The sequence below is a fragment of the Mesoplodon mirus genome (assembly GCF_964341445.2).
Source record: "Mesoplodon mirus genome assembly, chromosome: 7".
Lineage (NCBI taxonomy): Eukaryota > Metazoa > Chordata > Mammalia > Artiodactyla > Ziphiidae > Mesoplodon > Mesoplodon mirus.
This window is the reverse complement of record NC_138983.1, coordinates 78,403,532-78,422,711: the sequence shown is the minus strand read 5'-3', so window position 1 is coordinate 78,422,711 and position 19,180 is coordinate 78,403,532. Positions and strand designations below refer to the sequence as shown.

Genomic DNA, 19,180 nt, shown 5'->3' with positions numbered 1-19,180 from the left:
AGCATAACAGGAGGAAGTAAGAGCTAGTGCTTTTTAGTGTACTCTTGGCATTCTTCCAACTCTTCTGGAAAACATCATTCTATCACTTATATTCCTGTAGAACTGTAAGTTGAAATGAAGAACCCTCTTACCCAGCCTCTTACACAAAAGTATCACGATATTCTTTAAAAGACCCTATCCAAGCAGACACATTTTAAATAATTATTAGTTCACCATCATGACCCAACAAGACTGCAAGGTTGCTTAGCAACAGAATCAGGCACTCTTAACAGGAACATGCATGGGAACAATGGTGAAAAGTGATGGAGATCTTACAAAGGCAAATTCTTTGAATTAAATCTTTGTGAAACGACATCATAGGGAAAATGAGTTTTTTAACCTAAGAATTGTTTCCTGAGATTGATACATTATTTCATAGCTAAACATCAACCACTTTCCATAGAATAGACAGAACAATGGAACTTTTAGTCTTTACATAATTTAGGGCACTTACAAAACATTATTTATCAGTGTTAGCTTGAAAATGAATATTTCTGTGTCGTCCCATTATCTTTAAAACTGTATAGATATATAAAGAAAGGAAGTTACTTACAAAAATAAATACTGCAAATGTATTTGATTAACGATATTCTGTTTTTGTCATACATAAGTAGACTATAAAAATTGTATTCTTTTAAATTTGAACAAGATATAAGTATATATATATATGTATACATACATACACACAAACATGCATTATCTATCTAATTCCCATTTCCAGTGGAAAAAAAAAAGAAAAGAAAAGAAAAAGCCTGCAAAGCATTGCCTCTTTGGGACTCCTAGATTGACTAATTTTTGGCTGAATGGGCTGATTTTATACAACAATACCTGTAAAGGCACTAACTTCCTTCTATTAGTAAATGGAAGAAAATCCAGTACATTTGGGCTCTGTTGATGCAATATGTAAACACCCAGCAAGTTCAAAGAGTAAGCTCAACATCCTGGCAGAAGACCTCAACTTTGACCCTAGTCCCATCTCTTAACCACCATAGACCTCATATTCCTTATCTCTAAAAGGAGGCCTCCAAGATTATTTTCAGCTCTAAAATTCCTAAAGTTCATGTCCATCAACTCTAAGTAGCATCATTCTTTTTTCTCACAGAAAAATTGTTTGTTTTACTGCATTGGTTATTTGACTACTGTCTTTATGTAAATACTAGAAGTAGCAGGCTTGTTCGCCAGTACATTCAAGTATCAGGCAGAAAATTTTCAATACTGGGTTTTTGTTTGTTTCTTTCTTTCTTCACGGCTGATTGCATGTTGCAGAGGTGATTTTTAGTTTCTGGAAGTTAAAAACATGCAGGTGTAGATATAATATGCTGCAGCCATTTATATCACCAGCCATAATGTTTTAAAACAACTGACTTTTTTGCATAGTCTTTAGAAGAGGGTTAGATGAGCACTTCTGTTTTCCTTTCCTTGAGAAGTTTTATAACAACACCGAAAGGTCATCTTTAAAATGTCAGACAAGATTAACAACAAAATCTTGGAAGACAGCCAGTCCACCAAGGAAACAAACCCAAAGGACTCTTTACAGATGCAAATCTTAAATAAGCAACAGAACCTGAGAGTGGGGTGAGGGCAGGGGAGAGAAATACTTTGTAGCAAAGAAATACATTCAAGAGATGCCTCATGGCCTTGAACTGTTGGAAAGGAGTAGCAGTAAACAAACCTGGCCCCCAGCAATTGCTAAAGGGCACATTCATTAGGAAGTTGGAAGCAAGAAGTCTAAGATCATGAGTCAGAGAAGCAGAATCATGAGCCACACCCACACTGGGTTCTATATGCTATTGTTAAAACCAAGAGAAGTTGATGTAAATATTTTAATTGCAAGGAATTTGAAAAAGTGGTTTTTAATCTCACTAGTTGATGCCAGGCCAGGTTTTTGATTATACAACTGAGGATGTAGCTCTATAGTCCTGACAGCTGAGTAGTAGAGAAGATGCAGTTTTCTTCCCACAAAAATACCACTTCTACTAACAATTCTAAAGGGAGAGAAAGCCTTTAACAGAGAACACATTAAAGGAGAGTCACAGTGATTTAAAACCAGAAACTTAAATATTGATGGAAGAAGCAAGTAGGTTTAGGAAGAGAGCAAGCTACAGAAATTGATAAAAGCTTTGCACTTTTAGTTGAAATTTTTTAAATTATAAACAAAAATGGAGAATTCTCTGCAATTTGTATTTTATCCAGTATTCGACTAAGTGGCCTATTAGTTTAGTAGGATGAAAAGTATCTTGCTGGCAAATGTGGAAACTAATACTGAAACAAAAATAGAAGGCAGAGACATATTTTTGTAGCGAAGGATTTCACCAGCTTTGTCAAGGTTGACACAAGAATCATATTATAGTTATACTTAATATAAATGTTAGATTATGTAATACATAAATGTATATTCAGTAGAAATAGTCAATAAATTGTACATAATGTACTACAGTAGTAAATGTTAGGTTCTTTTCGATGAATACTTTATAGTGTTTTTGCGATCTTTATAAAGAGCCTAGTTTTTAAATAAATACTATTTCAAATTTGGGGAATGAGAAGTTTAAAATAAGATGAACCAGATTTCTACAATCCATTTTCTGATGCTCAAAGTGGGCAGACTACAAAATGGAGCATGGCTGAGGCCATGTGGTAATCTGTGTGTTCCTTGCACTGTTTGAATTATATTATACATCCGTAATATGCAGGGGCACAAATCACTCATAGGTTCTGCTTTTTAGGCAAACTTTTACACACGAATAACAACTAATTAGAATAGACCTTAGCAAAACCGTGATGTTTGCTTGTTTCATCAAGGTCCACTTTCTGAGTTTCCCCTGTGAGTCTATTTATTGCTCTGTCTTCTCTATTCCCTGATACCCTCTGCAGAACACTTATGCCCTCAAGTTCTCTTCCCTCTTGCACATCATCAGTACTTGCTTTTGGATCATTCAGGCTGAGGTAGAAATGACTACGATCTTAAAGCACAACCAGTATTTGAATTTTAATGGGAAAAAAAGATTTAAGCTAAAGGGATGAGATTCCGAGATAAAGGGATGAGAGTTGAGTGCCAACCATCAGTTAGTAGATGAGAAGACATTTTTAGGCATCAAAACTTTTCTGCATCTCTAGTCATAATACTAATTCTGCAAGCTATATAGTTGGAGAGATGCAATCATACGAAAGGCTCAAGATATCAGAAAATAGAAACCAAAACTACTTCCTCTTAGTTCATAAATAGGGTGTAGGTTTACTAAAGAGGACATTAAAATTACTCCCTGTTTCCTGAACCCAATCCAACCAGCAAGGGAAAGGAGTTGAATAATGTGGCATTTGAGTTGGTTAATGGCAGGGAGAATTCAGAGTGGAATTACAGATGTAAAATGGATAGGAGGATGTTATTTGTGTGTATGTGTCCGTTGTGTATGTGTATAGAAGCCACCTCTGTCATCTAGGAAAAGACATTTAAATCTTCCAGAGTTATAAATTCACTGAGAAGAAACGATAAACTTCAGCATCATTTTGTTGCTCAATTGGGTCCTATTTGAGGGATGAATCAATAACAATGATTTCCTTGAATGGTCTCTCAAGGCTATTGTTTTTTTTTTGTTTTTTTTTGTTTTTTGTGGTACGTGGGCCTCTCACTGTTGTGGCCTCTCCCGTTGAGGAGCACAGGCTCCGGACGCGCAGGCTCAGCGGCCATGGCTCACGGGCCCAGCCGCTCCGCGGCATGTGGGATCTTCCCGGACCGGGGCACGAACCCGTGTCCCCTGCATCGGCAGGCGGACTGTCAACCACTGTGCCACCAGGGAAGCCCAAGGCTATTGTTTTTTTATGGCCCTGGTATGCAAGGGGGTTGTTCTGAAAGGACACAAACAGGTAATTCTCTCTTTCAAGGATTTTGGTCGTAGTAGTTGAGCAAAAACTACAGTATGATAGAAAGCAGTTCGTTTTCTTTGTCTCATAAACAGAGTTAAAATTAAAAAGTGAAAAGACCCTACGTTTTATCATTTTATATTCAACACTTATCTACATAAGTGTTAAAACAAATTGATCTTACTACCCATTATGATTATTAAGTTACCAAAAAAAATTCACTTTGAAAACGATTCCTGAATATGGATACATTTTGTATTCAGAATCACATGGAAAAAGAAGCCTCTTAATTTTCATGGGCCAGTGTCCCATAGTTATTGATCATTATTCATGGGAAATAAATTAATTTTCTAACATTCCATCATTTGCTATTTTTTTTAACAAAAGAGGAATTTTATTGTTCAGCACAGGGAAATATAGCCATCATTTTATAATAATTAAATGTAGTATAATCTATAAAAATATTGAATCACTATGTTGTACACCTGAAACTAATATAATATCGTAAATCATCTATACATCAATAAAAAGAGGTATTTTAGTTTTCTTATCAGCTGTTCTGTTCTTTGTTAAGAAGTGAGGAAAAAAACACTTACTGATTCTAAGGAAGTCAGATCCTTGATTTGCCTGATGATTATGAATATGAAAAAAGTGTTCTCTACAGAACAGTAGCTCTTAATCAAAAAAAGGCCGGCTCTAACATATTCTACAAAGAAGAGTGTGCCAAGATATAGCAATCCTTTTTGATTCTTTTGAAGTTTAAACAAATAGTGTACTCCGCATGAATTTTATCTTTCAACTAAATCATTCTACTGTGGAATTTATGATGCTATACTACTAGTTTACGAAGCAAGTGTAGTAGGCTTCACATATCTCCATATCTTATATTGATGGCATTTAAATTCTAATACCAAACTGTTATTGTTTCATAAACTAGGAGAAAATTACGCTTATAACAAGCAGGAGAAGCTGGCAGAAACAATAGATTTTCCATTCTTTGCTTTCTATTGTTTGTAAGCCTAATTACCCTCGTTGACCAATTAATGACAACACATGATGAAATTTTCCTGACTGCTAATTAATTAGCTCTAATTTCACTAGCTTTGTTACTGCTAAGGCTTCCACTAATTCTATGTGTGAATGTCTTCTTACCCTACTCCTCCTACTTTCCTCTTTGAACTTCCTCATATGTAGAGAACCCATTTGATTGACTTAAGCATCAGAAGATACTTATAATCAGAGAAAAAGCAAAAAAGAATGACTATAATGCAAATTAGTATAACTATTAATTAGAAATTATGTTTTGAGGATGTACAGACAGAAGAGGAGTAGAAATGATAATAGTTTAGTTTTAGGAAAGCTGTGGTACACAAATAGAACTCCAAATCACACCACAGAGAATTTTGCAGGAATTTAATATATCTGATATACACTCAATTTGTGCCCATGAATGGTGAGCAACTAGAAGTAAAGGAGAATCACATAGTTACATTTCTGGACAAATCAGGTTATCAGAATGATGTAATAATGGCAGTTTACCGCAATCACTTCTTAGGCTTTCTTATTTACTATGCTAAATGTTAAGTGAGGTTTCTGAGTAAAAGCATTACAATGACTTCAGCATTGTGGGACATGAAACACAGTGAGAACTCAGAGCAAGGAAGGAAATAAGGCAGGTAAGAAGGAAAAAGAATTGAAAGAGCTGAAAGATGTATTACTTGGCTGTCAGGTGTTAGGAGAGTTTATTTGTGCTTTTTCTTAATCTTCATAACGCTCTTGTCAGAATGGTAGTAACATACCCATTTTTTTTTTTTAGATGAGCGACCTTTAACTGTAGGTTGCACTTGATTGTCTGCCAGGTTTTCAAGTCTGTGATGGGGACAGTAATGTCAGAAATTTCAATCCCAGTCAAATCAAGACCTGGTAGAAACACCATTATGGAAGTGCATAGTTTTGACCCAAATTTGACCCCATTAAAATGTTGTTCTTTCTTCTCCAGGATGATAGTCTGTATTTCAAGAAGAATTCTAATTCTTGCCCCATAACAATTTCTCTGAGTTCTTTGTGCCAACTAAAGCCTTTGATTGATTTTCATATTAGCAAAGCCCTGGAATTATATGCAAAATGCTATGAATAGTTAGCAAATAGCAAAAGGATGCAGAGCCGTTATCAGATTCTCAAAACTCAATCAGATTATCTAAGAGTTTACATTAAATGAGGTAATGAATGCCCTTTCTGGATCCAAACATTATAATATTTTTAATCCTTACCGTGGTCCCTGAAATGTCTATTATCTCTAATTATCAGTAAGGGAACTGAGGCGTCGTAAAGTCTAAGTAAGTGAGAGGTCTGGAATTCAAATCCAGGTCAGTTTCAGTCTTGAACACCACTAATTCTATAGCCTACACTGCATTCTATACTCTCACTGTAGATAATCAATAAATGTTCATTTATTTCCTTTACCCCAGTTGGGGACAAAGAACATGGGTGTGTGAAAGAAAGTACAGGTTAGTTTTCATGGAAATGATATAATAATAATGCTGGTCAGCAGTTACAGAATATTCATATTGTGCTAGGAGTTGAGCATCAAGTACTTTACAGGCATTCTTTTATTTAAAATCTCATATATATAATACCTACCTTAGGAAGTAGGTAATATAAATGTGCCAAGGTGATTGAAATAACGTGGTCACGTACAGGCAGTGAAACTGGGAAGGAGTTTTCTGGGCTGATGGTTGAATTTTGGCCAAGACATTAAGGGGAGAAGGGATGAGCACTGGTGGGGAGACTGAAAACTTATTCATCGTAGGGAGAAAGCACTGGTGGAAGGATTGTGCTGCTTGCTTAAGAACTGTTACCCTCATAACCCAAAAACTGAGGTTTTGCTGAAAGCTGAAGGCAGATTTCTTGCAGTGTGAAAAAGAACTTACTGATATCTCTTCATGTTTGAACATGACTGTTTGGCAGATTTGTTGAAATGACTCAAGTTCTCTTTCAGATCTGGACTAAATGTCTGTATCATAGCATTAGGGCCCATGAAGCAGCATTTGCAAGCCCATACTCACCTCCCCCCTTTTTAGTGTTTTGCACTCTGGAAAAGCAAACAACAGCAACAACAATATCTTATTTCCTTTTATCTATAGTTATTATTAATCTTGTCAAGAAACCCATTTGATATATTTATGCTAAACTATAAATGAGATTTTTCCAGTTTTATTGAGATTGAATTGATATATAATATTGTATCTGTCCAAGGTGTACAATGTGATGATTGATATATATATATAGTGTGTGAAATGACTACCACAATAAGTTTAGTTAACCTTAATTCACATAATTACAAATTTTATTTTTGTGATGAGAACTTTCAAGATCTACTCTCTTAGCAACTTTCAAACATAAAATACAGTATTGTTAACTGTAGCGACCAAGCTGTACATGACATCACGATTACTCACTTATCTTATAACTAGAAGTTTTTATCTTTTGATCATCTTCACTCATTTTCCTCACCTCCAACCCCCAGCTCTGGCAACCATCATTCCATTCTTTCTATCGTGAGTTCAGTATTTTAGATTTCACATATGAGATCCTAAAGTATTTATCTTTCTCTGTCTGACATTTCATTTAGCATAATGCCCCCCAAATCCACCCATGTGGTCACAAATAGCCAGATTTCCTTCTTTATCACGGCTGAATAATAGTAGGTTGTATGCACCCCATTTTCTTCATCCATTCATCCACAAAAATCACTGAGGTTGTTTCCATGTCTTGGCTACTGTATTGGGTTGGCCACAAAGTTCATACAGTTAATGAATACACTGTTCAATAAAACTTGGTGAAAATGAAAAATGTGTCTTTCATTTTTACTGAAAATAAATCTTTGACAAAGCCAGCTAGGCATCCCTTTGAGTAATGACTTATATCGCATTGAAATATTTTAAACATATGAACAGTAATAGCTTAAATGACAAATGTTACTAATATTGACACAATTGATCAAGGAGAATATGTTAGAATATGTTAAAATGCAGATGGACAGTGAAAGAACAAATATAACTTTTAACTAAATATTGTCTTGATATTTAGACCATTGGTTAAGAACATGATAACAGGTTTCATCCATTTCAAGAAAGCAGAATATTTGCAGATCACTTAACATTTACTAGGTATGTTCTCAGTCTGGAAGGATATATTTCATTTACATGTGTCATTTAATTTAACCACATCCCTCTGTAATAGATAGTGTTATCCCTATTTGCAGATAGGAAACAGGTTCAGAAAGATTAAGAATGTTACCTAATTCTAGTAAGTAGCCAAGCCTAAACTGATCTAATTCCAGGGCAAAGCTCTTTCTGACACATCAGTGTGGGTCTTTATCTCTTTGAGAATTGTTGAACATTAAAAGCCTTCTTCCAGGTAAATGCATAAAGAAACAACATGAGCAATGGTATAACCATATAAGTCTCACTAAATAATTGGTGTGTTTGGCCTTGCTTTTGCTGATAGATCTTTTGCAAAATTGCTTTTCTCTGAGATAGTGGACTTTAAATATTTTCTTTGAAGACTTTCCTAAATTATACCTATCAGAAAGCTACTTTGCTTTAAGGCTAAAGAAAAATGAAAGCTTACTTAACTACACTTAGGTGCCAGGGTCATACTATGAACTCTACACCTGCCAGGATTCACGCTAAGATAGGGTGGCTCTGCAAACTGTCCATAGTACTGTGATTTCTTTCTGATATTTTGAAGTAGAAATAATTTAATAACTATTCACAAAAGAGAAAAACACTGTTTCTTCGTCCTCAATATCATACTGCTGTAGGCTAATTCTTTTTCTCTTCTGTTGCCCCTTAGTATAGAGAGTGTGTTTTGGGGACCCTCCTTCACGATCTTCTCCATTCCAAGAGCATCTTACATAAATCCAGGACTTCTCAAGCAGCCAGTTTTGCCAGATGGTCTTAGGGTTGGTTGTACCCATATATGTATAATCCTGAACTTCTCAAGTAAGGTCCTTATAGAGCATAATGGCTAAGAGAATTGGTGCTGATACCAGACCTGAGTTCAAATCCTGCCTATGCCCCTAAATAGCTGTGTAACCTTGGAGAAGTAACTTAATCCTTAAAGGGATTAGATTTCTCACCCGGAAAATGGTATAATAAATGCATCTACCCCATATGGTTAGTGTGTAAATTAATGTAACTTGAGATGGTGCATGTTAAGCATTAGCACAGTGCCTGTCTCTTGTTAGTAATACCTGCTTTTATTATTAATTATTCTCTTTATATTCCCAGTTTCAGCTAGGTGCCTAACATATAATAGTTGTTCAGCAAATATTTACTGGATTGAACTAGCTCTGAAATTTAAGCATTGGGTCAACAGCAAAGTAGTCACCCCATCAATATTTCTCCCACAGAAAGGGAGAATAGATGGAAGCCAGCCATCATACTTTCTTTTCTTATTCTAAACTTCCCATCCAGGCCCAGCAATAAAATAATCTTCCTGAACCCCAACAATTTCGAGAATTTTTCAAATCACACTATTTGAAAATAGTTGGGTTTCCCTAATCTAATATGTCCCAGGGCCTCAAGGTCACCAAGCTTATATTAATGAAGTCTAGTTAAGATAAATGATTACACTTAGTAAACCAACTGCTTATGAGCTCATTGGGCTTTGTAAAATTTACTATCTGCACTTCATAGAGACACAAGTGTTTTGCTTTTGTAGGACACTCAGCAGTCAAAGTAGTCTTTTAAAAAGCACAGATCAGATGCTATTATCGCACTGCTTCTGACCTCTAAAGGCTGTCTATTGTAAAGAGATTAAATTTTCAGCTACTTAGCCAGGCTCACAGGGACCATGGGCTCTGGTCACTTACTACATCTTTCCCTGAGCTTCATGGCGTTCGAGGCACAGTTGTCTTTTTCAGTCCCTCAGATGCAACAAGCTCTACTTCTTGCTCTCCCAGCTTTAGGTTGGCTAATCCTTCTACCCAGACCAATTTCCCTCTGATCATTAAGGTCTCGGTTCAAACGCCACCACTACTATCTTGACCAAAGAGACCTGCCTCCTCACTGCCTCTCCGTCCCATTGTCCAGTCGTATTTCTGTCTCTGTACAAAATTTATTTACATGTTTACTCTGTCTTCCTCCACCACTGGACATTTGCTTAAGAGCAAGGACTTTGTAATTTTTTGCTCACCGCTGAATCTTCCAAGGCTTGCAGCAGACACTGGCACATAGAAGGTGTGTAGGAAATGTGTGTCTAATAAATGAATAAATATGTGAATAAAAAAAACTGAAACACTAACACGAGAATATTCTCCTTTCAAAAGAATAATGAAAAATAATTTCATTCAATAAGAGTCCTTCTTAGTTACTGATACATGACTTAGTAGTTCCCAATCAATTTAAAATGTTCCATTATTTTCTGATACTTCACAAGTCATTAATTAAATGTTGCTCACATTTAAGGCCAATCTGTGAGACATTATGAACTTGTCAACTCTAAAGTTCCAGCATTAACTCAGGCGGGGCTTCACCAAGTACTGATCCTGTGACCTTGGCCTCTCATTGCCTCAGTTTTCTGATTTGTAACATGGGTATAATAATAGGCTTATTTCATAGGCCTCATATATATGTGTGTGTGTGTGTGTGTATCTATATATATGGATTTAAACGGTGTCTTAGGATAGTGTCTGGCACGTGATAAGCATCACAGAGCATTGACTGCTGCTACTAGAACCGTTATTATGAGAACTACCTGTTGAGAATAATCCTTCATATACTGGTTTATTCCACTGGAGATAAAGGAAACTAATAGAATGTTAGAAAGCAGATGAAACACAGAAAGCCAATAAAATATACCAAGACAGAAGATGATGAGAGTGTAAAAGCATAGAAGAAAAAAATGGTTTTTGTGTTTCTTATTCTTTTTCTTTTTTAAAGAAGGAAAGAGCCTAGAAATAGGACAAAAACTATTCATTGGCTATACTGACATGGGGATCGCTGGTGACCTTCATAAGTAAAATTTCAGGACAGTGGGCAGTGAGATTACGGTGAGAGACGTCAGATGGATGGAAATCATAGAGTAAATGGGACGTGAGGAAATGGAAACAATATATGAAGATAACAATTTTGAGAAGTTCAGACATGAATTGGCTAAAGAAGATATGCAGGGATTAGGGGAGGAGGGAGGCTTTCATGTCACACGTATAGTTTTTAACATTTTAAGGTGGAGTTACTAGTCTAGAATGAGGTTGAACTTTGGCAAGAATCCTTCCTAAGGAGTAGATGGGCTGTAGAAGATGCAGGGCTGTGAAGTACTTGAGAAGATGAGGGAGAATGAAATGCTCTCTGTAGTGCACATGGCCTTTTAACTTTCACTCCTGTAGTAAAAGGGAATACAAAGGTCAACGCAGGGGCCTCCCTGGTGGCGCAGTGGTTGAGAGTCCGCCTGCCGATGCAGGGGATACGGGTTCGTGCCCCGGTCTGGGAGGATCCGGAATATGCCGCGGAGCGGCTGGGCCCGTGAGCCATGGCCGCTGGGCCTGCGCGTCCGGAGCCTGTGCTCCGCAACGGGAGAGGCCACAACAGTGAGAGGCCCGCGTACCGCAAAAAAAAAAAAAAAGGTCAACGCAAATGCTAATGAAGTAATGGATTTGGCAGTGGACTGTTTACTGACCTCTGTGTTCTTAATGAGTTATGAAGCACCTCACCGGCTCAGAGTGAAGGAAGTAGAGAGGATGGAGGTTAAGTAAAGCTTCTAAGAAAATAGTCCTTAAGGAGAATTAGAAAGAGCTTACTGTAAGTCAGAGCAATATTTCCAGTCTTGAAAATCCATTTGAAGCTGGTGATTATTAATTTATTGGAATACCAATTTGCCCTGCCACATGATTTTTCTCCAGCTACCTGGATATAAGTTACACAGAGGCAGAAGAGAGTGAGAGATAACAATGGAGGGAAAATACAATTCGTATATTTTTTTTACCTTTTTCCACTTCCCCGCTCCAACTCTGGGGAGCCTTCACGGACATGGCTGCCCTCCCAGTCTCCAGCAGCACTCTGTTATCAAAGCATTCAAAGAAATGGAACATAGGTTTCCAACTTATTAATTTAGCAAAATCAAAAATTATATATAATGTCTTCCGTTGGCAAAGATTTTTGCAATATAATTTGGTTCCATCTTTTGACAAGTAATTTGGCAATGTCTAGCAAGATAAAAATGTTAATAGCTTTTTACACATTAATTCTAATTCTGGAAGCTTATGCCAATAAATAATTTATAATCCAGAAAATTATTATATAAAGATGCTCATTGTCATGTCATTTGTAATAACAAAAAATTGGAAACACCTTTAATTGTTAACAATAGGAAAACAGTTTAGGAAATATCCACTTAGTAGAAAGTTACACAGTTACTATATTATAATTACAAGATGATGGAGCAAAATAGAATAATGCTTAATAAAGAACGAATGAAGAAAGTTGACCTACAGTTGTGTCTTCCTTATGACAGTAATTATGTAAACATATAAATATTTATTAAAACTTAAAACCAAAATAAAGTTTTAAAAGCTCTGTACCAGTAATGGGGATTTTATGTTTGTTTCAAAATATTTTTTAACATAACTCTTATAATTTTGTTTTTTCTACTCCTTTTCTTAAGAATTTCTGATTATTACCTCATTTTTCATTCCATAGTTTCAAATAAAGTCAGCAATTTTATCATCAGAGAAGAATAGACTTATTTGACAGTTCATAATTCCGAGTTATTTGGTGTAAAAAGACCATATACACTTGTAGGTGCTTTCAAAATAATATTTTGAGAATTTTTTTTTTTCCTTAGTCTTTCCTAGTATGGAGATTCAGCAAACTACCTAAAATTGCTAGCCATTCTTTTTTCACTTTTCTCATTTTATTCATTTATCTTGCCCTTCACAGAAATGATAACAAATGAGTCTGCAGTCGCATCTGCCAATTTCTTAAATCCTCTATTATCTACATTATGAAATCATACTTATATGAATGCTTCCAGTATTTTCAGAGCTCTTTAGTTATTATACTTGAGCATTCTGTATGAAGTATCTTATGTAAGTGTAAAATTTAGACTCAACTTCTGGAAGCTTTTGATTTCTTAGTTCAAAAGTGAGAGATCCTTAGTTCAGCCATATGATTAACAATTACTTGTATAGTAAGAAGCTCCTAAATTATTGTTTTATGGATACCTGGCAGTTTTCTTGCCATTTCTCAGAGGTTCTCTATTAAACACATTCTCTCTCTTTCTCTCTCTCTCTCTCTCTCTCTCACACACACACACACATTGTGATTAAAAGCACAGACTTTGGCATTATGAAGTCTAAGGTTCAATTTCCAGTTCTGTAGTTTCTGGGCCACTTCACTTTAGGCAAGTAACCTAATGTCTCTGAACCTTGTTATTTTCATCTGTAAAATGGAGATTACAATTATATCAGACAATCATCAGAACATCCGTAATGATTTTAGAGTTTCAGAGTCAGGTACAAGCAGGCACTCAGTAAATGGCTAGTGCTTTTATTACTTTATTATTATTTAGGTCTTGGTTTTCCTTGAGTCTGTGAGTCCCCATAATGAAATGTAATTTCCAGTAGATTGAGTAATACCTATTTTCACCAAAAATTTTAACTGAGTTCATTACTTTCTGTGCAACCCAGATTAGTTTTCTGCCTTTTTTTCTGTGCCGTCTGTAGGTCTTCAATAGATTTATTTAATAAATGTATGAATGCATGAACACGTAGATGAAATTTTAAATCCTTCTTTTTGAGAAGGTAGAACAAATGTGACACCGTAAAACAGATAAGAAAATAGTCCATGGAAAAAATGGCAAAGTCACATATGTGCCCAGGGCCAGCCTAAGGAGAATTGCTTTTTTTTTTTTTTTTTTTTTAAGGAAAAATGTGTTGAATAGCGTATTTTAATTATTTTTAAAAGTTAAGTACAGGGGGCTTCCCTGGTTGCGCAGTGATTGAGAGTCCGCCCGCCGATGCAGGGGAAACGGGTTCGTGCTCCGGTCCGGGAAGATCCCACATGCCGCAGAGCGGCTGGGCCCGTGAGCCATGGCCGCTGAGCCTGCGCGTCCGGAGCCTGTGCTCCGCAACGGGAGAGGCCACAACACTGAGAGGCCCGCGTACCGCAAAAAAAAAAAAAAAAAAAGAATAGAGTGGAGATTGCAAAGCTGAACTTAGAAGAGATGAACTTAGAAGAGATCAATACAATGTACCAAATGTACAGAGAAAAATAGACTGAGGGGTAAAGATGGGAGAAAGAACAGGATCTCAAGAACCTGTGAACAGTAACAAAAGCACTAACATTCATATCATCAAAGTTCCAGAATGAAAAAAGAGAGCAAGTAGGACTGACAAAGTATTCAAAGAAATCATGGCTAAAAAGCTCCCAATTTTTTAGAAGACATAAACACAAATTCAAGAATCTGAACAAACCCAAAGAGGAAAAACGCAAAGATATCCTTACCAAGACGTGTCATAACTAAACTTCTGAAAAGTAGAGACAAAAAAAATCTCGAAAGTGCACAGGAAGAAACGATGCATTGCTTATTGAGAAACACCAATTCCAGTGACAGCATATTTCTTGTCTAAAACTCTGGAGTCAGAAGCATTGACGTAACATTTTTCAAGTGCTAAAAGAAAAGAACTCTCAGCCACAGATTCACACTTTTTATATCCACTTTCTTGTTTGACTTACATTAATGGACTACTAACTCATCTTTCTATATCCGGGACTGCCATCACCCTTCTCCAAAAATCTAGTCACAGTATTTCCAGAGTGATCTTTCTGAAAATGAAACAAATGTTTCTTATAAAAATACCTGATTGTGTTATGAAACTTGTCTCTCTTCTAAGTTACCAGTTAAAATCCTTCAATGGATTCCCATCTTTCTTGGAGTAAAATCTCACATCCCAACTCTCTTTGTCCTTTTGGGCTGCTGTAAGATTATACTGCAGGTTGGGTGGCTCATAAACAACAGGAATTTTTTTCTCACAGTTCTGGAGGCTGCAAGTTCAAGAATAGGGTGCCAGTATGGTCAGATGAGGGCCCTCTTCTGAGTCACAGACTTCTCATTGTAACCTCACATGGCAGAAGAGCTTAGGGAGCTCTGTGGGGTCTCTTTTATAAGAGCACTAATACCTTTATCATTTCCCAAAGGCCCCACCTACTACTACTATGACCTCCGGAAATTAAGATTTCAACGTATAAATTTGGAGGGGAACACAAAGACTAGACCATAGCACTTAGTATATATACATGGACCATTCATGGTCTGGCTTCTACCACCCTCTCCATTGTCTTCTTTTCTTACACTCCAGTGAGCATTTCTTTCTTTTTTTTTTTTTTGCGGTACACAGGCCTCTCCCTGTTGTGGCCTCTCCCGTTGCGGAGCACAGGCTCCGGACGCGCAGGCTCAGCGGCCGTGGCTCACGGGCCCAGCCGCTCCGTGGCATGTGGGATCTTCCCGGACCGGGGCACGAACCCGTGTCCCCAGCGTCGGCAGGCGGACTCTCAACCGCTTCGCCACCAGGGAAGCCCCAGTGACATTTCTTATACTGATTATGAATGGAACTCCTTTCTGGACTGATCCTTAACCATTCATTTTCTGGCAAACATGAATTTATCTTCTCTTTTCCTCAAAAACTCACCCTTCCTTCATGTTACATATCCATTTCAATTGCCTTCTACAGGAAGCCCTACTGATATCCCCCATATACTACTGTCCACAGCATGAATTAAGGTCTTACCGTGTCTTCCTATATCACTCTGTAATAATTTTTACGGTAACTATGGATTTTCTTATTTGAGTGTCACAATACATTGACTTCTAGGTGGCACGATAATGATTTTAGTAACAGTAACACTGGTGCCTAGTTTAACCCATGGCATACTTTAGGTGTTCAATAAATGTTTGTTGAATGAGTGAATGAATGAATGAATGAATGGATGGTCAGTTTGAAATCTTAATCATGTTACTTTTCAAAAATCTGTTAAAAAGATACCCACAGTTTTCCAGAAGATTAGGGACTTAGGATCTTCAACTTGATTTAATAGAGGAAATTTTTACTCGTACATCATGCTTAAATACCTCAAAGTAAAACCATTAACGCAGGAATTTAAGGTTACCCATTTGGACTTGCAAGCCAATAATTAATATCTCCTGCCCCGACTGTATTAGATGGTTTCAATGCTCCACTCATATCTCCCCAGCACTCATCATTCCAGTATATGCTGATAGACTCATGTTACCACCTGCAATTATCCACCTTAGGGCAGGCCAGAAATGTACAGGAGTTAATGTATCTGGGTGTAGCTTTCAACCAAGGACAGAGGGGACTGGAAGATAAGTACTTCAAGTTTCTCACCAATTCTTGGGATAACTCTGAGACATGTTCTATAGAGTTTCACAGAACTCCCCTGAAATACTGGCAGCAGTTCCCTGCAGGAGTAATTTATTCAGTAATGCACCTCTGTTGGCTTCCTTCCATGCCTCCATTCTCAATTCCCACTCCACTTCTGAGTCTTCTGGAAGCACCTCTCAGATGAACAGTTTGCATTCAAATTATTGCCTCAGGTTCTGCTTCTAGGGGAATTCAATTTATAGCCTCCTAACAATCCAGTGCTCCTTACAGAGCCATCACTGGTACAAGTACCAAGGCATGGCACATTATGTATCACCCCTCCTAAATCCTAATATTTTTAAACAGATAGGAAAGAGCATGACCTTGAAGAGAAAAATCGTTTATATGAGAATGGCCAATGGATAAAGGGAAGGAGAGACAGTGCCATTTGTTTTCCATTAATGATAGTGTGAAATTTATGGGCAGATGGTCTAACAGGTGTGACTGTAATTTGAGGAGCCTGCTCCCTTGGTTACAGAAGACTGCTATTGTTATTATTATGGAGGCACAACCTCATGACTTTATTGCTTTACTTGATGTAGCCTTTTCCTTTACCCTTAAATCTTTCTACATCGCTGAATTGCAGCCAGTAGATTTATTTTCTCCCTATGGCTCCATCACAAAAAAAGACACACATGTGTGCTCACACACACACACACACACACAGAGTTTTGTGTATGCCAGTGCTAGAAAAGACAAGCTCATGGTGCATGTATGCAATGGGTATTGTACATTACAGGTCTCTGTGAAATAGTCTTCTGCAGGTTCCTATGTTTATTTTATGAATAATTAACTTTAATAAAGTTAATTTCCTGAAGATCTTGATGAAGACTGAAGAAAGGAAGTAAATTTTAAAGAAAAAGACTTGGAAACTTGCCCTTTTTGCCCTTTCTTTGTGTCTTAATGAACAAAGGATAACTGGGACTTTTTTGAAGTCTTTGCTTGAGTTGAAGACACAAAATGCAACCTGTACTCTTATCATAATATGTTCAGTTTATGAGTACACAAACTTATAAACTGTGAATTTCCCTCAAGTTATTATACCATTTAGAAGATGTTTGCTGGGACGTTTACTTAAAACCAAACAATTGAGGTCTATATGTCCAAATAATTTCCTTCTCTCTTTCTGTCTCCATTTCAGTTTCCTGAGTTTCTGGGAAGGCCTGGTTTCCCCAAAGGAACGATTTCTGGTAGAAGTCTGAAGGTCTGACCCAAGAAAAATAATCCAGTATAGCCAATGAATTGAGGACAAGAAGTTTTCCAATCAGGTAGGAACATTTAATCTCATACATTACAATCACCTTAAGTAAGGTGTGCTAATAGCTGGATATGATTTAACTTCTTGGAAAAAGATGCATATATAACCTGCCCCACAAGGAAGCTGTTCTCAATTCCCTTAGTGGTTGTGGTGTTTATCAGAGAGTGCCTTGGGGGAAGATGAATACAACAACAGTATGATGCTTTTCTTTTCATTTTTAGCTCATTGTTGCCACGTACACTTGGTGATCTTGGTGCCTGTGGTTTAATCCCAGGAGGTTAGACATGTGGAACAGCACATTAACCCTTTTTAGTATTTTCTCCCAAGACAAATCATTTTTATAGGTTGTCTCCATGGTCTTCTAGTTGCTTATCAAACTTAAGCATCAAGTCTTCTAAGTGAGCAATAGCCCCTGTCAGTGTGAGGAAATCAGCTTGGTTCTTATTGGGGCACATCTTCTTGGTCTTGGCACAAAGTGAGTTCACATAGGGAGTTAGAAGGAGGAGAATGGGGCATGCGAAAGGGGAGTTCTGTGTTCTCATTTACCTATGCATGTTGAAACTCCACTAACAGTTTTATTTTCATTAGCAATTTGTGATAAAAATTTAGGGTAGGGCTTCCCTGGTGGCGCAGTGGTTGAGAGTCTGCCTGCCGATGCAGGGGACACGGGTTCGTGCCCCCGTCTGGGAAGATCCCACATACCGCGGAGCGGCTGGGCCCATGAGCCATGGCCGCTGAGCCTGCGCGTCCAGAGCCTGTGCTCCGCAACAGGAGAGGCCACAACAGTGAGAGGCCCGCGTACCGCAAAAAAACCAAAACTTACGGTAAAGGGAATAATGAAGCTGTCCCACTATATGGCACGACAAAAGATAGTAGTGACATCAAAATCAGGGCCTATCCATCTCATTTGCAGTTATATACTCAGTGTTTAGCATAGCATTTGATCCCTCATCAGTATTCAATAAGAAGATGCGTGTTGAATGACTTAAGGATGAATGAATGAATGAAAAAAGTTAATATGGTAGAAAATGTGTTTTATCCTTGTATTTTCGTGTGTTGACTTCTGTATTTCAAGACCCAGCACTGTAACTGACACATAGAATATAAGCAGTAAAATTTGTTGAAAGAATGAATGAGTCCCCACAATTCTAAGAATAATTTTAAGACCAACACAGACCCCATATCTGCCAAGGTCTATGACAGAAGTATCCAGAGAAGAAAGCCTGATCTCAGCTAGTGGTAGAGCTGACAGAATTTATCTAGTTTTAATAATTTACAGCTCATCCCATTACATGTAGGCATAGTACCTACATGAGCCATACAATTAAATGTTGACTGAAAAAAAATGCACAACGAAAAAGTTGAGAATTATGTTTTATTTGGAGGACATACTGAGGACTTAAGTCAGGAGACAGCCTCTCAGATAGCTCTGAGGGACTGTTCTGAAGAGGTAAGGGAGGGCACAGGATATTTAGGGGTTTTTGCAAAAAAAAAAACAAACCCGGTAGTTGGAACATCAACATCAAGCTCCCCCAAGGTAGACTGCAGTGTGTTACCCTTCCCTCGGCCTACCCTGGGGC

General features: G+C 37.4%; 1 long non-coding RNA gene across 2 annotated transcripts in view; it reads left to right on the top strand.

Annotated features, from left to right (window-relative positions):
- Positions 1-19,180, top strand: part of LOC309807106 — a 111,319-nt gene that overhangs the window by 42,685 nt on the left and 49,454 nt on the right. For both annotated transcript variants that reach the window (XR_014294505.1, XR_014294506.1), the window contains exon 2: positions 17,484-17,610. This is a non-coding gene — a long non-coding RNA (uncharacterized lncRNA). The remainder of the gene's footprint in view (positions 1-17,483; positions 17,611-19,180) is intronic.